This window comes from Terrapene carolina, unplaced genomic scaffold (genome assembly GCF_002925995.2).
Source record: "Terrapene carolina triunguis isolate 2854851 unplaced genomic scaffold, T_m_triunguis-2.0 Scaffold66, whole genome shotgun sequence".
Classification (NCBI taxonomy): Eukaryota; Metazoa; Chordata; order Testudines; family Emydidae; genus Terrapene; species Terrapene triunguis.
Genome location: NW_020664417.1, coordinates 864696 through 888245, shown reverse-complemented (window position 1 = coordinate 888245; position 23550 = coordinate 864696). Strand labels below are relative to the sequence as shown.

Genomic DNA, 23550 nt, shown 5'->3' with positions numbered 1-23550 from the left:
CACTCCACACAGCATGTAGCCTGCTCTGTGTGGGGAGTTAAGCCTGAACACAGGTAGAAGGGGAAAGAAGAGAGGAAATTAAGAGAAAAAATGGAAGCACATGTGTGCGAGCATTGTGGGAGGGGGACACAGAATGCGGGTATGGTCATTAATCCATCACAATGAGGCTGCAGGATAATGTTGGGGGAGAAATGACATTATAATTATTTTGTTAAGGTAGTAACATTTAATTTTTCTGACACTTTTTTGTATGTAGTTTATAAAGAATACAGGTTGGTATGGTAGAAAGTGTCCTAGTCACTCATTTGGGATGATTTGCATAACTATCTTCTGACTTCACTTCTCTTGACTAATAAAGCCATCCCATACAATGCTAATAAACCGTCATTAATACACAATACTATCATATACATATGGCTCCACTTACCAAGAAATCAAGGATGCAAAATTGTGTTAATTCAGGCATTGGAAGGAATATCCTTTAAATTCCTTTAGGTTTTGGAGACAGGAACCTCTGCCATGAGTTGAGGTTTTTCTTTTTAGTTCTTTAGAGCAGGGTTTCTCAAACTCCATTGCCATGCAACCCCCTTCTGACAACAAAAGTTACTACATGACCCCAGGAGGGGGAACTGAAGCCTGAGTCCCCTATAGCCCTGGACAAAGCCCAAGCCCCATCACCCCGTGCAGGTGGGCCAAAGTTGAAGCCCAAGGGCTTCAGCCTCGGGTGGGGGGGCCTGTAGCCTGAAGCCCTTGGGTTCGGCTTTGGCCCCAGGCAGTGTGGCTCAGGCTTCAGTCCCAGGTCCCAGCACATCTAATGTCAGCCCCTGCGACACCATTAAAATGGAGTCATGACCCACTTTGGGGTCCTGACCCACAGTTAGAGAATCGCTGCTTTAGAGTCAACTTCTGCTCTGAATTACACCCTTTTCAATCTCATCAGCTTTACTGGAGTTGGATAAGAGAAATTTTGAACCTAGTTATTAAATCACCTCTCCTTAATTTCTTTCCTGACCAAGGATATGCTTTGGGTCCCACCAGAATTCATTCCAAAGGATGAATCCTGAGTTCCGTATATATCAGTCCATTGTTCTCCCTTGGTTGTGGCCAGAATCAGTTTCCTCTCAGCAGTGGAAACTCCATTGAATAGTAAAGGAGCACTAATAACATAAGAATGGCCCTCCTGGGTCAGACCAAAGGTCCATCTAGCCCAGCATCCTGCCTTCCAACAGTGGCCAATGCCAGGTGCCCAAGAGGGAATGAACAGAACAGGTAATCATCAAGTGATCAATCCCCTGTCGCTCATTCCCAGTTTCTGGCAAACAGAGGCTAGGGACACCATTCTTGCCCATCCTGGCTAATAGCCATTGATGGACCTATCCTCCATGAATTTATCTAGTTCTTTTTTGAACCCTGTTATGGTCTTGGCATTCACAACATCCTCTGGCAAGGAGTTCCACAGGTTGACTGCGTTCTGTGAAGAAATACATCCTTTTATTTGTTTTAAACCTGCTGCCTATTAATTTCATTTGGTGACCCCTAGTTCTTGTGTTATGAGAAGGAGTAAACAACACTTCCTTATCTACTTTCTCTACACCAGTCATGATTTTATAGACCTCAATCATATCTCCCCTTAGCCATCTCTTTTACAAGCTGAAAAGCCCCAGTCTTATTAATCTCTCCTCATACATAAGCCGTCCCATACCCCTAATCATTTTTGTTGCCCTTTTCTGAACCTTTTCCAATTCCAATATATCTTTTTTGCGATGGGGTGACCACATCTGCACACAGTATTCAAGATCTGGGTGTACCATGGATTTATATAGAGGCAACATGATATTTTCTGTCCTATTATCTATCCCTTTCTTAATTATTCCCAGCATTCTGTTTGCTTTTTTTGACTGCCGCTGCACATTGAGTGGATGTTTTCAGAGAACTATCCACAATGACTCCAAGATCTCTTTCTTGAGTGATAACAGCTAATTTAGACCCCATCATTTTATATGTATAGTTGGGATTATGCTTTCCAATGTGCATTACTTGCATTTATCAATATTAAATTTCATCTGCCATTTTGTTGCCTAGTCACCCAGTTTTGAGAGATCCTTTCTTAGCTCTTCGCAGTCTGCCTGGGTCTTAACTATCTTTAGTAATTTTGTATCATCTGCAAATTTTGCCACCTCACTGTTTACCCCTTTTTTTCAGATCATTTATGAATACATTGAAAAGGACTAGTCCCAGAACAGACCTATGGGGGACAGCACTATTTACTGCTCTCCATTCTGAAAACTGACCATTTATTCTTACCCTTTGTTTTCTATCTTTTAACCAGTTACCAATCCATGAGAGCATCTTCCCTCTTATCCCATGACAGCTTACTTTGTGTATGAGCCTTTGGTGAGGGACCTTGTCAAAGGCTTTCTGAAAATCTAAGTACACTATATCCACTGGATCCCCTTGGTCCACATGCTTGTTGACCCCCCTCAAAGAATTCTAGTAGATTGGTGAGGCATGATTTCCCTTTATTAAAACCATGTTGACTCTTCCTCAACAGATTATGTTCATCTGTATGTCTGACAGTATTGTCCTTTATTATAGTTTCAACCAGTTTGTCCGGTACTGATGTCAGGCTTACAGGCCTGTAATTGCCAGGATCACCTCTGAGGCCCCTTTTAAAAATTGGCGTCACATTAGCTATCCTCCAGTCATCTCGCACAGAAGCTGATTTAAATGATAGGTTACAGACTACAGTTAGTAGTTCTGCAATTTTACATTTGAGTTCCTTCAGAACTCTTGGGTGAATACCATCTGGTCCTGGTGACTTATTGCTGTTTAATTTATCAATTTGTTCCAAAACCTCTTCTAATGATAACTCAATCTAGGACAGTTCCTCAGATCTGTCACCTAAAAAGAATGGCTCGGGTTTGGGAATCTCCCTCACATCCTCAGCCAGGAAGACCGATGGAAAGAATTCATTTAGTTTCTCTGCAATAGCCTTATCGTTGTTGAATGCTCCTTTAGCACCTCTATCGTCCAATGGCCACACTGGTTGTTTATCAGGCTTCCTGCTTCTGATGTACTTTCAAAAAGTAATAGCAATTTTTTTTTGGTATTTTGCTAACTGTTCCTCAAATTCTTTTTTGGCCTTCCTAATTGTATTTTTATACTTCATTTGCCAGTGTTTATGTTCCTTTCTATTTTCCTCACTAGGATTTAACTTCCACTTTTTAAAGGAGGCCTTTTTGCCTCTCATTGCTTCTTTTACTTTGTTGTTTAGCCACGGTGTCTCTTTTTTGGTTCTCTTACTGTGTTTTTTTTAATTTGGGGTATACGTTTAAGTTGAGCCTCTATTATGGTGTCTTTAAAAAGTTTCCATGCACCTTGCAGAGATATCACTTTGGGCACTGTACCCTTTAATTTCTGTTTAACATCCTCATTTTTGTGTAGTTCCCCTTTCTGAAATTAAATTCTACAGTGTTGGGCCGCTATGGTGTTTTTCCTGCTACAGGGATATTAAATTTAATTATATTATGGTCACTATTACCAAGCGGTCCAGCTATATTCACCTCTTGGACCAGATTCTGTGCTCCACTTAGGACTAAATCAAGAATTGCCTCTCCTCTGGTAGGTTCCAGGACCAGCTGCTCCAAAAAGCAGTCATTTAAGGTGTCAAGAAACTTTATCTCTTCATCCTGTCCTGAGGTGACATGTACCCAGTCAATATGGGGATAATTGAAATCCCCCATTATTATTATTGAGTTTTTTATTTTAATGGCCTCTCTAATCTCCCTGAGCATTTCACAGTAACTATCACCATCCTGGTCAGTTGGTCGGTAATATATCCATACCACTATATTCTTCTTATTAGAACATGGAATTTCTATCCATAGAGATTCTATGGTACAGTTTGATTCATTTATGATTTTTACTTCATTTGATTCTACGTTTTCTTTCACATATAATGCTATTCCCCTACCAGGACGACCTGTTCTGTCCTTCCGATATATTTAGTACCCTGGTATTACTGTATCCCATTGATTAATCTCATTCCACCAAGTTTCTGTGATGCCTATTATATCCATATCCTCATTTAATACGAGGCACTCTAATTCACCCATTTTATTATTTAGACTTCTAGTATTCGTATATAGGCACTTTAAAAACTTGTCTCCTTTTAGCTGTCTGCCATTACACGAATTGAATGGGACTCTTTTTTATTTGACTGTTTCTGATCAGAGCCTGCCTGTATTTTATCATTTTCCATCCTGTCATCCTCACTAGGACATAGAGATTCTCTATTAATAGATCCTCCTCTAAGAGATGTCTGAACCATGTGCTCCTCTGCACCACTCAGCTTTCCCCCAGCCCTTAGTTTAAAAACTGCTCTATGATCTTTTTAATGTTAAGTGCCAGCAATCTGGTTTCATTTTGGTTTAGGTGGAGCCCATCCTTCCTGTATAGGCTCCCCCTTTCCCAAATGTTTCCCCAGTTCCTAATAAATCTAAATCCCTCCTCCCTACACTGTCTCATCCACACATTGAGACTCTGCAGTTCTGCCTATCTAATTGGCCCTGTGCATGGAACTGTGAGTATCTCAGAGAATGCTATCATGGAGGTCCCAGACTTCAATCTCTTACCTAGCAGCCTAAATTTGGCCTCCAGGACCTCTCTCCTATCCTTCCCAATGTCATTGGTACCTCATGTACCATGACCACCGGCTCCTCTCCAGCACTACACATAAGTCTATCTAGATGTCTCGAGAGATCCTCAATCTTCTCCTGATCATCACAAACCCAGCTATCTATGTTTCTAATGATCAAATCACCCATTACTAATACCTGTCTCTTTCTACTAGCTTGAGTTCCCTCCCCCAGAGAAGTATCCTCAGTGCGAGAGGATACCACAACATCATCTGGAAGGAGGGTCCCAGTTATGGGATTGTTTCCCTCTGCTCCAGTTAGATGCTCTCCTTCCCTGGGACTTTCCTCCTCCTCAACAGCACAGAGGCTGTCAGACCAGGGGTGGGACCATTTTACTGTGTCCTGGAAAGTCTCATCTATGTACTTCTCTGTCTCCCTCAACTCCTCCAGTTCAGCCACAGGCAAGCTTTCCCTTGCCTATGCCCAGAGTTTTCAGAAAATGCAGCAACTTTGTTTGTTTCATGAGTTGCAAAAATGGTAGAGCAGCCTCAATACTTTTAGGGCTAAGGACTGTTGTTTTTTATAATCAGGCCATTTATCCACAGCCTAAGGTTGTAAATTGTCACTCTGTCAGATGCAGAGCAACTTCATGGGTTCTGAGGGCTAAATCATCTGTTTGGACAGCTATAAAGTGATCATCCCCACAGACTCTTGTACATCTTTATCAGCTTGAACTGACTTTTTATAATGATACATTTTTTTGTCCAGAAGGTTCTTCAAGAAGCACACTGAAGTAAGCTCCTCTAACTCACTGTTCACTCTGGGCCACATCCAAAACCTTTGGAATTTCATGGGATTTTTTCCATTGATTTCAATAAGCAATGGATCAGGCCTCATCTCACTCTCTGTTCTCATTGCTTCTGTTTTTAAGATGTGAGAACTAAGATGTAGGACAAGTGAAAATTATATACTAGTAATTCTTTTCATCATTATCCTCTCTTCCCTCATCTACTATCCCTTCTTCCACACAGGGAAGTGAAACCTCTTGTGGATTGTATATCTTGTTTCCTGGGATGTGGCCTAATTTTCATAGGTGTGGAGCATCAATAGCTCTAATTGGTATGTTACAGTTAAAGAAACTTCATTTGGAACTGCCTTTAATATCAGACCACTATTATTTACATGTCTAAAAATAGATTTAAGATTCTAAAATTAGATGCCCATATGTGAAAATTTTACCCTATGGCCCTTGGGAGCCAAGTTGGAGCCTGAGTCAAAGAGAGTAGATTTAGAGAAGTGGGGCACCTTTATTAAGACTTTTTATATACAATGTGTGTGTGACCTACACATCAGAATAAAAAGTCTTACTCTTAGTCCTATCTCTCTGAATCCACCATGACGCTCTAACTCAGCAAATCTTGTCTTTTTGTATCTCCCTCATCTGTAACTTTGGCTTATCACTGCTTCTGGAACATTGGTAGAATTTGTCCTTCACGAGACCATGCATTCACTGTAATCTTTATCCATGCATCCCTCAATTCCTGCCTTAGGAAAATCTATGATTTTCCTAAACTGCTATTTGCTAAACTTCAGAGAGTTTACCACTCTGCAACCAGACTAGTCTCATTCCAGGAAGTGAAAGCTTTATTATTACCCAATTCCTGGGTCATCTTAATTCTATTCCAATTTATCTCCAAAAATGTCCTTAATGTTTTCAGATTTCCCTGTTAAACTAATTTTACCCTACTTCTCAGACCTGCTCTCCTGTCTGTCCATTTCCCCCCTGCTCTCTCAGCCTTTTTTCCTATCCTTTCACTTTTACATAATGGATAATCAGTTTCACTTGTTCAGCCTGTTGGTGCATATCTCCTTTTCATATGCCTGGTCTGTTCCAAACCACTGTTTGTGTGTGTGATTTCTTGTAATTTTGTCTAAATACCTTTCTTTAAAGGCACTCTGATGTCATAGTGAGGGCCACAGTATAGGAGCCTGTTATAGGGAAAAAAAACTTTTAATAACTTAGTTTCTATGAGGCATTATGCTATATTATGCATTACGTTGTCAGATATGAATATAGTGTGATTTATTGTATATCTGCTGTTTGAGGAATTTACGGTATTCATTTTTCTCATTGGTAATTAAAAGTGGCAAAAGTGATACAGCAGATCCAGTATTTTTCCATGCAGTCTACTCCCAATATATTCTAACTAGATTACATATCTTTGTTGATCAGACTATTTTAAATCAGGGTAGAGTTAAAAGCTACAGCCTTTCAAAAGAAAAAAAAAGGTGTTTCCTCCTCCCCCCCATTTCCTTTAGTATATGAGCTTGTTTGACCATAGTAAGTTCCAATAACTTGAAAGTACAATATATAATATTGGGTGGCATTTGAAAATAACAGTTTTATATCTGTACAGTTAATGTTTGATTTTTTCCTCAAAAGCTGATATTTTACTGAACTGTGCCGTGCAAGTAAAATACTGACATGCAGTTCCCTAAATATGAGTTAAGTATGTATACGTTCCATATAATCCTTATTCAGACTGGAAGAAATATAATTTAATCGTGTGGGAGCTGAAGAAAGATATACCACAACCCCCAACATCATTCAAGTCAGGCCATTGTAGTACCCTCTAAAATATGCAGCAACTGACAACCGTAAAAGCAACAGCCAGTCTTATCACAGAATGGCTTGGAGAGAGCACAGAACAAAACCTTTATAATGAGTTAGAACCTTTTTTAATAGAGTTTTGATGTCCTGCTTTACAAACAGCACATTAATTAGTGAACTAATGGAGAGGTCTTTTCTTATCCAGAGTAAGAAGAAGTTTATAGATTTAGTGGTTCTAAATAGGTTTTGAAATGGCAGTGTATGAACTAACACTGTTAAATCCACTGTGTCTTTTGAACTCCCTGAAAATACCAAGCATCAGGAATACTTGGTGTCTACTATCCTGTTCCATTTATCAATTGTAAATTCAGTTGAATAAAAATATACACTTGAATGTGATGTGTACTTGAAACTGACACTAGTGTATAATAGAATTGTGCAGTGTGCAGTCTGGGAAACTTTCATACCCCTAGGTTAGTTAATGAGCTTTCCTTTTGCTTGTGTATTATTCTCTGCTGTTCCTGCAACCTAAGAGCAGGTGCAGAACAGTATAGGTTGGTGTTAGAGGAATTATGAAAAAGACACTGAAAAACATTTTAGCATGTAATTATATAAATACAGCATGTTTGTAGAAATGATGCAAAATTGGATATCTAATATAATCCATGGATATATCCTATTTTTGTGGAATAAAATTAGAATCATAACACATACATCATCCCAAACCCATATATAGCATATATCATGGCATCTCAGGTTTTGTAGAAAGCCTTATGTTCTTCAGAACTGTAGCAACAAAATGGTCGTGCCCACTGTTTTCATAAACAGCACTGTTTAATCCTTGCTGTATGAAAACAAAGGCACAGAGGTACACCTCTGTTGGTGTTTGCAGAAGTACTGTAGCTCCTGTTCATACCAATGTGACTTGCTTACATTAATTTCATGCTCTTTAGGGTCTTTTCTCTCCTGGATGTGTGTGATTCACTCCAATTAGTATTAGTGTGAATTATGTCATGCATCCAGGGGAGAAGAGATCCCAACTGTGGGGAGAATAGACCCCTATGGGGTATGCAGATTGTGTAAAATTCTATTTCCACTTTGTGTGTGTGTGTGTGTGTGTGTGTGTGTGTGTGTGTGTGTGTACATATATATGTATATTTATGTACACACACACACACACACACACAGCACTGCCAGGCTACCATAACAACTGATGATTTACATTGCATGTTTCTTTCCCATAGACACTCATACTCAGGACAGGCTTAGGGAACAGCCTTGGTTGAGTTCTGTTGACACAGCTAATCAGTTGTCTCACTGTATATGGTATTGTTCACTCTTTTAGCAGGAACACTGCAAGTTTTTCTTTATTCTTCATTTTCATCTATAAAATTGAGTTGGAGTAAGAGTCACTAAGGGCCTTATCCAACACCCAGGGCAAGCCTTCCAGTTGTTACTACCACCACTGCTCCTTCTCTTGCCATTAGTATTATGTTATTTCCTGTTTCTAAATGAACATTCGAACCATTCTCAAACTCCTCTTTATTGTTTTGAACCTTTGGATGAGTACAGTGCTTGTAAAAGGCGATAGATTGGCAGTTCTTGAAACAGAGTTCCATTAACTGGGTTTGATCCAAAGTCTATTGACTTCAAAGGAAGTCTTTATATTGACTTTAATGGGGTTTGCATCAGGCTCTTTATCTGCAGAATAGGTACTGTTTACCATGGATGTAATCAATGCAATCTTCCACACTAGTGAAGTTCTGGAAGGAGGTGTCTGGGACTTCTGGTTACCCGTGGTTAAAATTCTGCCACCAAACTGATGGGAAGGTTGGTCCGATTTCTTTGCTTTAATGGAGTTTGCTCTTTCTCTGCATACTACTAAATCATCCCTGCCAGACATGACTCATCCTTGGAGCTCATAAATATAATATATTGATTTGGACCACACTGCACCAAATGAAAGATAATTTCAAAAAAAATCCTTGGGACGATCTCCTGCAGAACGTCACTACCAACTCTTCACCCCGCTCCAAATTACAACATATGGACACTTTGCTAATATAGACACTCAAGATATTTTTGGACTAATGTGTAAATATATTTAGCATATGCACTTATATAAGTTTGTTTTTTTCCCTTTCAACTTCCTTCCTTGGTGATGGTTTTGAGAAGTGAATAGATTTCCCAGTCCTTTACCCCTGCATGCATCTCTGAAACAAGGGGTTGAAAGGGAAAAATTGTTACAGGTTTACCAGTGGACTTTTGGTCCTGTTTGTTTCCATTTAGGTTGGAAAAGACAACAAAAGCAGTTGTTTCAGTTCAGGTTCTTCTCAAGTTTGGGTGAGATGTGAGGTCTTTATGTAGATTTCTTTACTCCTCTGTAAGGGCCATAATGTGAAACGTTACTCACACCATGGAGCAGTTAATTACATGTGAAATCCCACTGATGTCAATAGTATTATTCCTAAGAGTAAATACTCACCTTGATCATTAAAAGGTTCATAATCTTCCTCTAAATTAGTTAAATAAATTCTAATTAATCTGATACCTTGTTACTATTTAGCAACTTTACTACCCAAGATTTGGTTGATCATAAAGCTTGCTACACTAGTGAAACTAATTGAAAAGTTGTTTAGCAAATTAAACAGTAAAGCATTTGTTGGGTAACTGAAAACTTATTTGAGGGGGGCACCAATTTTCACATAGGTATCATTTTAATTCATATTTGATTGGGGAGTGGGGTATGATGGAGTATACAAATCTCAGCCCAGAAGGGATTAAAGAACAGTACTGTACCCAGGTAGCACCGCCCCTCCAGCCCTCTGCAGAGCATGCTCAAACTGGAGACAGGGTTGAAAAGGCAGCAACCCAGCTTAGAAGGGGGAGGCTGGGGAAGAGGACAGACCTACCCTAAAGGCTCCTGACAAACCAGCCGGAGAAGCCTCCCTGAAGGAACAGGACTATACACTGAGCCCAGTTGGGGCTGATGGCTTGGTTTCTTTATCTAGGACCAGAAGCTGAGGGAGGAAAGCTGCGATAGGAAGAGAACCAGGGATGGTAACTCAGAGGGCCCCCCTCAGAGGCCAAACCCTGCTGACCTTCCCAGGACCCTGGGTCAGAGCCTGGTGGAGTTGGCAGGCCCTGGCTCCCACTGCCCCCATGCCTGGCTGGGTATTAACCACTACTCCATCCAGCCCACCATGGGCTCTATTACAGTGTTATAGAGTTTAACTGGGTATATTAATAGCTTTAGAAGGTCATAGAGTTCACTGATTTACCCTTTGTATCCTACACTGCATTGCTGAATCTCTGAAATTCTCTTAAAAAAAAAAAGACAGTTGTAAATCAAGTCACCACTTTGTGCTTTGAAAACCTATCTTCTAAACCAGGGGTAGTCAATGGGCGGAGCAGGGCCAAATCCGGACCACCAGATGCTTTTCAACAGACCGTAAAAATCTTTTTATTTACTTATTATCGTTATTGTTATTGTTTTTGTATTATTTTCTCGGGAGTCTAGACCTTGACTATACCTTGACCAAGAAATGTGGACCTTGGCAAAAAATGATTACCCCTGGAAAGAGTCTGGACTAGTAATTTTCCTATGCATGCTGGATATAGAATGCAGGTGTTGTGCCCTTTCAGTGAATGGGATCACAGCCTTTTATTCATTTTTAACTCCTCTGAGTACTATTCCAGCATCAGCCTGTGTACTTGGTTAGAGGTAACTGATCAGAGACCTGTTGTGTAACATGGATTGCAGTGCAGAATCCTATTGGATCGATGGCTGTGGAACTGAAGAACATGCTCTCCTCCAGTGACTGAAAATGGAATTTAGATTTGATTTTGTCTTTAGTTCTGTTGCTCTTGGATCCCTATTCATGCCAAACTTAATTTTGTTACCTAAGTTTCTACATGAAGGTCTGTCTCTCAGGAATAATTTATACCATGTCAGTGCATGAATTGTCAGGTTGTCTTGTTTCTTTGTTCATGATGCAGGTTATATTCAGCTGTTGTCCCAGCAAAATAACCATTATAATGCTGACCCTGTCACCACCATTACAACTAAAATATGAAATATCACAAAGTGAAAAATCATATATACATGAAAAAGTTCTGGGTACTATGCACTACAGTGGGTCTTTATACTCTGGGTTCAAAGCCTTTTTAGGCTTCAGTATAAATGAGCTTTAATTGTACCACTGTTGTCCACCTAGTGGACATTTCTGCTACACCAGAATAGTTGGATCTGAGAAGATCATGGCTAAATAGTAAGGGAAAGTAAGGAAGTTGTCTGGGCTCTGCGTTTGGGGGTGTCATAACTATAAAGGGAAGGGTAACAGCCCTCCTGTGTACAATACTATAAAATCCCTCCTGGCCAGAGACTCCAAAATCCTTTTACCTGTAAAGGGTTAAGAAGCTCAGGTAACCTGGCTGACACCTGACCCAAAGGACCAATAAGGGGACAAGATACTTTCAAATCTTGGTGGGGGGAAGGCTTTTGTTTGTGCTCTTTGTTTTGGTGGGAGTTCGCTCTTGGGACTAAGAGGGACCAGACATCAATCCATGCTCTCCAAATCTTTCTGAACAAGTCTCTCATATTTCAAACTTGTAAGTACAGCCAGGCAAGGCGTGTTAGTTTTATCTTTGTTTTCTCAACTTGGTAATGTACCTTTTGCTAGGGTGTTTACCTCTGTTTGCTGTAACTTTGAACCTAAGGCTAGAGGGGGGTCCTCTGGGCTCTTTAAGTTTGATTACCCTGTAAAGTTATTTTCCATCCTGATTTTACAGAGATGATGTTGACCTTTTTCTTTAATTAAAAGCCTTTTTTAATAACCTGATTGATTTTTCCTTGTTTTTAGATCCAAGGGGATTGGGTCTGGATCCACCAGGAGTTGGTGGGAGAAAGGAGGGGGGGATGGTTAATTTCTCCTTGTTTTAAGATCCAAAGGGTTGGATCTGTGTTCACCAGGGAGTTGGTGGAAGAGTCTCTCAAGGCTACCCAGGGAAGGGAGTTAGCCCATTGGGAGTGGTGGCAGTGGACCAGATCTAAGCTGGTAGTTAAGCTTAGAAGTTTTCATGCAGGTCCCCACATCTGTACCCTAAAGTTCAGAGTGGGGAAGGAGCCTTGACAGGGGACGACGGGGGACTGGACAGGTCCCCTCTTGGACTTATAGCCAATATTATTAGTCTCTTGCTTTTATGAGAAATACATTCACCTACCAAAAATTTAACAAGGAAAAAAAGTTGCAGGAGTTTTATGGTTTTACTGCTTCAGCAATAGCTTCAATCATTTCCAGGCAGTACAAGGAGCTACTTTACAACAGCAACATTTTGTGTGTAGGTGTGTATAACGAAGTATGAAATGGTCTTAGAGATGTTTATGCAAATATAATTTTCCAGCAGTCTATGTAATAAACAAGATGGCAATAAGATTATAGTGGTACGTTTTTTCTGCTTTAGATAAGATTGGGTCCGAATTTTTATTATTAATCTTAAACTCTCTAGTCTTGGATTTATTCTGTTGTACGTCAGATATAAAAATTCACTGCAAGCTCAAAATTACAAAAGAAAACTTTTTTTCACCCAACTATAAAGGCTGGCATAGATTGGTGTAGCTCTGTTAAAATCAGTGGAGCAATGTTGATTTACCCCAACTGAAAATCTGTTCTTATGATTCAAAAAGATTAATTTTTCAGCATATCTAGATTACTGATGGATAAATTTAGAAAAATTCCAAGATCTGGTTGTAGTCTGAACCTTATCCAAAGTATTTCAATATCTTGGGTCTCCAAAACTGGAGTGAAAAGTGTTATGAGGCCATTCCTGCTCATGAGATTTACAGTTCCATTTAGTCCAGAAAGAGAAGAACAATTTTTTTGCTTATTTCATAACATCCTCTTCCTACCCTACCTTAAGCCAGGAGATGAAGAAAGGCACAAAAATGAATGCTGACAAAGAACATTAAACTTTTTCAAACCTAAAAAAAAAAGAGTTGTTTTGAGGTATGGGCAAAATTTATGGCTAATATTTCATAACTGGTTCACCCATCCCTAATTTTCATGAGTCGTGTCCTGCAGTGCAACTGCCCTCCAGCAATATGTCAGAAAAATGCCTGATCAAGTAGGGATGGAAGGAGGTAATAATATCTCCTTAGCATCTATCTCTCATTGTCCCAAACCTACCCAAGCCCCTTCCATCATAGCTCTGTGGGATCGGGATTGCAAAAGGAATGTGTTTTGGTGGTAGGGACTCAGAATATGTTTTTAAAGTTGAAAATTATGAAAATTCTGTTGCTCTGGTATTTTTACAGCCATCCCATCTCCTATTTACATATTAACTACATTCCTACACCCATTTCCCAGTATATGATACTTTTATGTACAAGATTAGCCAAGTAAAACTGAGCCTTCTTTGATCACCTTCATTCAAAGAAGGAGGAGAAAGTAGTAGATAGAGATCTGAACATTATTCCAGACCTTCTTCAGCACTTTTAGGAGATGATCTGGGGAGATGTAATTGAACATTTATGCTCCATGAAATACATTTCTTTGACTTAAAGTGCATTAATTGTAACAGTGCTTCTCGAACTTTTTCCCCAAGGACTCCTTTGGCTTCTGACTACATGTCCTATACCCCTTTCATTTATGACACAACCTGTGGCTCTGGACCGTCTGGGGCCTAAGCTACCCGTTGAGTTCAGGACAGTACCTAAAGTGAAAATGCCGTAATGAAACACTAAAGGGGAACAAGCAGCTGCTGTTGCCTTTAAATCGTTAAAATCAGAGACTTGAAATTCAGGTACTATACATCTCAGTTTGCTCAGGAAAATTGCAAAGATACTGTTTGTGCTGATGCTGGATGCAGAAGTTTCAAACAAACTTTAAGAAAATGTGTTAATGATTTGAACGGGTCCTTTTCTGATGTTTCATGAAGGCTATTCTTTCCCCCAGACTGTAGTTAACTGAGAGGGTACAACTGTTTCTGAAGCAGCTTTACTTCTGTTCTTTTATGCAGATGTCAGAATAAGATGATGTATGAAGACTCCTGAAATGTACATCATAATTGCTTGTGTGTCATTGGTCCAAACAAAAATTAGATCAAATCACTCTGATTACTAAGTCTATTTATTGTTAGAAATGAACTAAAATAAAACTTCAGCCAGCCAAATCGCAAAATATTTTAAAAAGTAAAGGAAACTTTTTTAAAAAATGCTACTTTTATGAATAGCTAGTTTTGTGACTGGCAGAAACAATAACTGTTTTTTTCTTTAGTAAATCAAGATCATGCTTTTCAACAGTGGTTCAGTGAAGTGAGCCCCTGTCATTCCGCTGCATGAAGGGCTGTTTCTCTATTAAGTCTAATTACTTCGTATAACAGAAATCAAATCAGAATATCATCACAGGATGCATGTCTTATTTTGAAAACTAAAATCTAAACTAGTACCATATATATGTTTGTGTGTGCATGTATGTGTATAGATATAAATAAAATTATTAGTTAACATTTTAGTTTTCAAATTCAGACCTTTATATAGCCTCCTCTACACTACAAAGTTAGGTCGACATAAGGCAGCTTATGTAAACCTAATTGTGCGTAGCTTCACTTAAATTTGTCTCCTGCCGATGTAAGTGCCCTGCGACTCTGACTTAATAACACCATCTGCCTGAGAGGAACAGAGTCACAAGTGATGTAGTTAGTTCAATGCAGTGTGAGTGTAGACACTGTGTTACTTATGTAACAACCATTACTGGCTGCCAACAGCTGTCCTACAATGTCCTACGCTGACCGCTCTGGTTACCATTGTGAATTCCACTGCCCAGGGGTTATGTAGACTGGAAGCCGCCTTCCCCTTTATAGTCCTGCACATTTTTGCAATTCTTTTTTCTGATTGCCTGACTTGGTGAGCACACCTAGCAGTTCTCTATTGTTGAGTGCAACTGCCCAGCTGACGATGCTGGCTACAAACTTCAGGAGCACTCCCGTCTGGACTAGACAGGAGATATTGGGTCTCCTGGGCATGTGGGTGGAAGAGGCTGTGCAGGCACAGCTCCGAACTAGCCATTGAAATGTGGACATCTACAAGCAGGTTGCTCGGGGGATGCAGGGGAGAGGCTACAACAGGGACCAGCAACAGTGCTACATGAAAGCAAAAGAGCTGTGGCAAGTATACCAGAAAGCCAGGGAGGCCAACAATCAATTTGATGCCAAACCACTGACCTACCACTTTTACAAAGAGTTGCATGCCGTACTCAGTGAATACCCCACCCCTACCCTACTAACACCATGGATACTTCCAAGGAGTTCAAGTCTCAGGCCCAAGACTGTAAAGCGCTACATCAAGCTGTTGTAAGAGCCCTTGTATCTGGCTGTTCAAATTCAGCAGACAACCATTCCAACTCTGCCCTCCATCCCAGCAGAAACTTTCCCCCCTTTGCTTCACAGATATTATGCAGGACACAGCAGGCAGTTATGAACATAGGGCTATTTTTCTCACTGAGGTCTAATCTTGTGAGTGAACAACACCAGCAATCCTTCAAATGTTCAAAGGCACATTCAACTGTCGTTCTGTGCCTGCTGAGCCTGTAGTTGAAGTGCTCCACAGTGCTGTTGAGGTGGCTGGTGTACGGCTTAATGAGTCATGGAAGCAAAGGGTCATCAGGATTACCACTGGCATTTCAACATCCCCAATGGTAATGTGCTGGTCAGGAAAGTCCCTACTTGAAGCTTTCTGAACACTCCTGTGTTCTTAAAGATGTGAGCATCATGCACCTGCCCAGACCAGCTGACATTGATGTCAGTAAAGTGTCTCTGGTGATCCACCACCATTTGCATAACCATAGAAAAAAAGCCCTTTCCATTGATGTACTCTGTGGCAAGGTGGTCAGATGCCAAAATAGGGATATAACCTCACCTTAATCAGGAATCCTATTGCTGCAAATCCATCCACTATGTCCTGCACCTTGCCAAGAATCACAGTCCTGCATAGTAGGAGACAATTAACACCTCTGCACACTTGCATGACAACTGCCCCTACAGTGGATTTCCCAACTCCAAATTGATTCCTGATTGAGCAGTAGCAATCTGGCATTCCAAGTTTCCATTGTGTAATTACCACTCTCTTCTCAACTGTTAGTGCAGCTCTCAATTTGATGTCCCTGTACTGGGTGCATCCGAAAGCTCTGTACCCACTGCTTTTCATCCCAAACCTGCATTACAATGTGATCCCACCAGTCAGTGCTTGTATCTTGGGCCCAGAATCACCTGTCCACTATCTCTAGCTGCTCCAGGAACGCCACCAACAACCTTGAATTGATTCTTTTTATGTCCCACAATAATCTGGCTTCCAAGGAATCATCAAAGTTTGTAGTGTAACCATGACACGTGTGTGTGTGTGTGTGTATGTGTGCGCGCGTATTTTACTAATAGAGATTTTAATTTTCAAACTAACATATGTATTCTTTTATGTTCTGGTTTGGTGTCCATTTTATGACATAATTAGAATATTAGAGAGGTAAGGCGGGTGAGGTAACATTTTTTATTGGACCAGCTTCTATTGGTGTGAGAGACAAGCTTTTGAGCTTACACAGAGTGCTTCTTCAGGTCTGGAAAAGGTACTCAGAGTGTCACAGCTAAATACAAGGTGGACCTGTTTGTTCAGCATGAGTTAACACATACTGTAAGACACCATTCAAGATGAAGTGGCCAGTTAACATTCTGCAGTCATAGAACAAAAAAGAGGAGGTTAGTGGGTTATAGATTGTTTTAATAAGCCATAAACCCAGTGTCTTTATTAAATCCTTGATTTTTAGTGTCTAGCAAAGATATGAAATTAAACTCCCAGGCTCATCTTTTGAAGATATTGTGCAGGTTTCCTTTGAGAATGAGGACTGAGTGGTCAGGTATGTAGTGATTGCTTTGTGAAAAGTACTCACCCATGGGTGCTATGGTGCTTTTGTCTTTTATCATTTTGTAAGTTAATTCAAGAGCATAGTGATTGTCTAGTGTCACCCACATAGTTGTTATTAGGGCATTTAGTGAATGGGAAGTGGTACATCACATGTTGTGATAGGCATATGTAGAACCCATTGATCTTGAGAGGTGTGTTGTGAAGGGGTGTGGGGGTACTGATAGAAGTGGAGATATGTCCGGTTTTGCATCTGGTGCTGCTTTGAGTTGGTGGATCCTGGTCTGCGGGGAACTTGCTTCTGATGATGGAGAGATTGGAGGGTCATTTGAAGGCTAGAAGTGGAGGTTCAGAAAAATTTCTTTCAGGATGTGATCCTCATCAAATATGAGCTCTAATAGTTTAATGATACCCTGTAAGGGTTCCAGTATGGGGTAGTAGGTGACAACTGAGGGTGTGCGGTCCGAGGGTTCTCCCTCCCCGCCTCCCCAGTATTGAAGTAGATTCTTCTCAGGGTATTTGGGTGGTTTGTCCCATGATGGAGTGTCATTGTTTGGTGAAGGCACTTTAAAATGTGTTAAAGTGTGTACCCTGGACTTTCTCCTTAGAGAATATTCTGTGTTATCTGAGTGCCTGGCTGTAGATAATAGATTTTTGATGTGTTTGTGGTGGTTGCTCGATCTGTCATGGTAAGTGTGATGATCCATGGTTTTTTTGTATATAGTTGTCACTAAGCTCATCATCAGAAGCTTCTCATTAGTACTATTTTGCCCATTCCCATGATATATTTGTAAAATTCCTTCTCATTCCTCTTTAACATCTGTCTGCTTTTACACATGCGCACACACATACACACACCAATTTTAACTGACTGTGTATGCCTCCATCTTTGCCATTCTTGGTACAGGTAGAAGAGAAGCATGCACACATGCGCACGCACGCACTCACACACACACCAGCTTTAACTGATTGTGTATGCCTCCATCTTTGCCATTCTTGGTACAGGTAGAAGAGGAGCACACACACACACACACACCAGCTTTAACTGACTGTGTATGCCTCCCTCTTTGCCATTCTTGGTACAGGTAAAAGAGAAGCTAATTAGCATTAAATTCAACCTTTAAGCTACCTGCTTCCATTTGAAACAGAGCTTTACATGGCTGGTCTAAGAATTGTGATGTGATAATGACAGACTAATACATTTTCAAAAAAGCACTCATGGTCAGGTCTGTCATCTACTATCCTCATTATCCAAAAGAGCACTAGGTTGGTGGAATTAATGGGATTAATGAAATAAACCTCTTCTTTTGCTTTCAAAAAATGTAACCTGTAATAATGTGCAAGGCTCTTTTTTTCATAACTGGGAGCTTTCTCCAGAAACTGGTTTTATTATTATAAGAATGTTCGCATTTCCAGTACAATAAAACTTAATGCAACCCACCCCCAAAATTGAAATACTTTAAATAGCAGAGAGTCATTTTCTAATTCAGCAACTCATTCGGAGAATCTCATTCTGAAAACAGAAAATATTCCTTAAATTTGTATGTCCACAAACTAACTTCAAAACCATGTGTGATTGCCCTATATTCCTAGACCAGTGCTCTTTGTTCAGTCGCCAGAGAAGTGCTCACACATATTTAAAGCAGACTCACACAGACTGTACTATATATCACATATTCAATGTCCACAAGGTCTCACAGTATCTGTTTTCATGCTCATCTCTCTTGCTTCACAGACTATAAAAGTCAGACTCATAAATGTTTAACCTACAAGATAAGTTAATAAATACGGCTCTAAATATTATCTCCTCACAAATAAGAGCAAGAGAGTTATTTATCCTAAAATCTTTCTTTAAGCCAGCCAAGGATCACTTTATTAAGTCAGAAAGCTACAATAGAAGCAGCACTACTCTAGAAATCAACAGCCCATGTAAAAATAACTGCAACCATGATCAGAAAATGTAGGAAAAACTGATTTGATGTTTTTATTAGCACTTAATTGAATTTCATTGCTACAACCCAGTGGTGGTTTCCTGCTCCATTTCATGATCCACAATCCAAAACCAGCTAACTGCAAAACCATGCAACTCCATTCAGTGTGTGTTCCTTTCAGCCTACTGGCCCCCTGAAGCATTCTCCATATCCTGGCCTCCACTTCATGTCCCTCCCATGACCTATTCCTCATCCTCTCACTCCAATCCATGCCTGGAGTCAGTAGCTTGTTAACCTACAAATATGTAAAATAATTTTAAACCTTGTGTGTATATGTCAGCACAGCTCTTTACAAGTGTGACCCGAGTAATGGCCATAGCTAAAGGTGAAAAGTGAAAAAACAAGGAGAAATTAAACAAAATACAGCATACTGACACTTCAAGGCACACCCACCTCTGTGTCTATCACAACCTTAATGTATTGAACTGGTATTCTCTAAGTTTGGTTCAAGAATTCCAGAAAGCAACAGAGGTATTTTAAACTTGCTTCAGCCAGGCATGTGTGCACATGCTGGGGTTTTGGTGTGTGTGGGGGTGGGGAGGTATTACAGTTCCTCCTTGCTTCCTGACCCAATGGCACACATGAGTTGAGCTGGACAACTGCTTCATCTTTCTTTTCCCCTTCTTTGTCATTCCATTGGCTCCTTTTTTTTATAACCTTGCTTTAATGAGACCTTCTGCTCAGTGTGGGGTGTCACAGGCTGTTCTTATGGTTTTTAGTATGAGTTTGTAAGTTCCCCTCTAAATTCCATACATAGAATCATAGAAGATTAGGGTTGGAAGAGACCTCATGAGGTCATCTAGTCCAACCCCCTGCTCAAAGCAGGACCAACATCAACTAAAGGGTATATCTACATAGTAAAACTTGCTACCTACACTGATGGGAGGGTAATCTTCTAATTTCCTAATGTAGGCCAGGCCTAAAAGTAGCTTATCCTCAGGCTAACAAAACAAATCACGTTTGGAAGTTGTAGACCAAGCCATTTTAAGATATTAAAAGTCAAAAAGACAAGAAAAAGTTAGAAAATAATAAAAAGAATTTAAGACAGTAATTTTAAATCCCGTTTTTCTTTTTTACCAGACATCCCTGAGACGCTCTCCCCTGAGATGAGATGTGGCATATAAAATTTCAGAAAGATTGGTTTATTTGCAAAGTTAGGTGGGGACGGTGAATGTCAGATTTATGACTGGAAGCTAACTTCAAACTCAGCTATGCAGGAGCTATGGCCAATTCATAGTAATATATGTTGTTATTCTAACTTTGAACAAAAAATGATCACCCACAGCAAAGAAAGGAAAACTCTTTGTAAGCATCGTGGGACATTTTTAATTTTCAAGGCCACTTAAATATATTTACATTTTAAACATTTCACTGTAACTAAAGGGTTATTGTTCATTTTCAGTCTGTTAGATGTAGATTATGCATATCCCACATGTGCCATACTTAGAACACTTTGTTCATCTTATTTCCTAGTTCTCCCTCATCACTAAAACAGATGAGAATCACACAGTATTGTTTCAGAATATTAAAAGTAAATGCAGAGAGGGGTTAATTTATTCTTTTCACAAGAGATTTGGGGGTATTATTATGAAATTTCTTGAGTGTTAGTAATATTTCTTTTTTATTTGCTTTGTTTCTCTGAGTATAACTGTAGAAAGAATAATAAAAAAAAAATAACCTTGGGCATTGTAGGAAATAGACTGTAATCCAATAGTGATTCACAATGCAGTTCTAACCAGGGTCCTGCAAATAAAATGGCTCTGCATATCTTTAAAAAAAAAGAAAGGGGAAAAAAAAAAAGGACAGCAGTCAAAATACTCTTGAGTATTAAGAACTGTTAGTTAATAGGAATTACTGGGCCTGATTGTGTGAGTTGAGGTGTTCAGGGAACCATAACATGATGGATGAAATCCTGCCCATCCCTTAATTGATGGCAGTTTTTCATTGATTTCAGTGGGGTCAGAATTTCACCTAATGCAATTGAGAGACCTGATATATTTATGATCATTAAAACAAACAAACCAGATTTTTTTAAAAAATTGGGCCTGATTCTCACTTACATTAAAGCCCCATTAGACAACTCTGGCAGTGTAAAGGGTCCTTAATGTGGATGTAAATTACATCTGAGTAGTGTAAAGTTGCCTTATAATAAGAGGCCCATACTATAACTAATGCAAACTAAGGCCCCAATTCTGCAGTCCACTCCACATCAGTGGACCCCCAATGGATGTTATCTCAGGAGTCAGCCCAGTGCAGAGCAGCTTTCCTGTGACACCAGTCCAAGTGATAGAATTAAAGGATACATGTACATTGTAATAAAAGATCCATGGCATAGCTGCGGCTAGCCCGGCTCATCTGATTTGGCTTGTGGGTCTTGGGTTGCAGAGCTAAAACTTGCAGTGTAGACGTTCGGGCTTGGGCTGGAGCCCAGATTCTGGAACCCCACGAGGGGGGCAGATCTCATAGCCTGTATGCCTATAATGCAACTTTTAGTCCAGCAGCCTGAACCCCACGAGCCTGAGTCAGTTGACACGGGCTCTGAGACTTGGTACTGCAGGGTTTTTATTGCAATGAAATGTACGCAAAGAAGGCAATCCTTACATTTTGCATGAAGAAGAGACAGATGCAGCTGAAAACTGTAATAGTGTTGTATTTCTCTTTTTGCACACAAAACACCAAAACCTTGCGTACATGTGGCAGTACAAACACTTTCATTTTTTTTCTGCCATGACATATATTGCAGTTCAATGCAACCAACTTACATTTGTATTGAAAGATAGCACACTACAAAAGAACTCTTATCTACTGCACAATTACACCCCCTTCTCAAGATACCTCTTTTCATAACAAGAAGTCCTGTAAGTGCTGATAACATGATTGAAAAATGATGGTGCAAACATAAAAGTTGAGGCCACTTTATCGTCCAACTCCAGGTGCATGATTTAATCTGTTTCCTCCTTGCTCAGGCTTTTTGAACATTTTTTCTTTATAAATCTTTATTTCTCTCTCTCTCCCTCCGTTCCACCAGCCCAACTCTAACTGGAGAGAAGTTGTACAGCAAAGTATTAGTCTGCAGAGACTCATGCCTTTAGCAGCATCATATTTTGAAACTAATTAACTTCCAACTCAGAGCATAGAGAAAATCTCTCAAGGATAATGTGTGTTCTTTCTTCCTTTCTTACAAATTCCATTACATAACATTTTCCGTTTTTTATGGAAGCTTATACTTCACCACATACTTGAAAGTACTTCATCAGAATTAGTTACAAGTTATGTGATAGCAGAAATACTAATAAATAACTGTGTCAACTAGAGGATTGTTGGATAAAAAAAATGGTTACCTTCAAGCGCACACTATAAACTAATTCATTAAAGTGTCAGAAACAAACCTTTAAGGTAAAAAAGAGCTGATTCAAAATTCTCTGATTACCAAAAATGAATTCTTAATAGAAGTAAATGGACAAGAATAAAATTGCAACTGCTGTGTTCACCATTCAAAATTAATTGGAAAATGGCTGATTTGAGAATATTACGTCCTCTAGTGAGCTGATTTTCCCCCCTGAAACCAAGAGTGGAGAATTAAATTAACTCAGAGGTTTGTTTGCTCAGAGTAGGGCACCAAAATGGATTAATTAATCATCATTTATAGATACTGTATAACATAAAGCAGGCAGCTTTTCATAAAAGTGCAAGAATAGCAACCTGACAATGGGAGAGTTATGAAAATGGATGATATATCTTCCCTATCTCCAGTTTATATCAACTTGCTTGAGATTTCTTTCTCTGTAGTTTAAAAGAAAACATCCTTGGTGAAAAAACTTAATCAGTGTTTAAAAGAGGTATCAGATTAAAGGGGCTGATTTATAGTTGTTATGTAGCCATTTATATGCTACCTGGGGACTTGCACAATATTTTCATTGGGAATACTAGTATACTTCAGAGGGACTTCCACACCGAGACTACAGAGTGCTGCATTAGTGGCAACAGATGTAATTCATTACATCATTCAAAACTCAATTAGAACCAGGTCTTATTTATCACTTCCATCTTAGCAGTGCGTAATTTTCGCCAGGGCTGAGCCCCAGCGCCTCTGGGTTTGCCACATTAGTTGTGAAAGTAAAAAAAATTGCTTGAGCCCCAGCACCTGCTTGAGCTCTGGCACCTCTTTCATTATAAATGAAGCACTGCATCTCAGACATCTAATCATGGATGTACTGCTGCCACTTCAAATTCAATATGACAAAAACTGAACTCATTTTTCCCCTCAACCCTCCCCTATTATGTCAGGTATTCACGCTACAACATGTCTAAAACATGTCCTTTCCTCATCAGCTCTACTGCCAAAACTCCTGTTCATACCTTGGTCATGTTTCACTTTAACTACTACGTCCTTTGTCCTCTCTA

General features: G+C 39.7%; 1 protein-coding gene across 1 annotated transcript in view; it reads left to right on the top strand.

Moving 5' to 3' along the window:
* LOC112101780 (bifunctional heparan sulfate N-deacetylase/N-sulfotransferase 4) overlaps positions 1 to 23550 on the top strand; it is a 155805-nt gene that overhangs the window by 78721 nt on the left and 53534 nt on the right. The gene's annotated exons all lie outside the window — the stretch shown is intronic.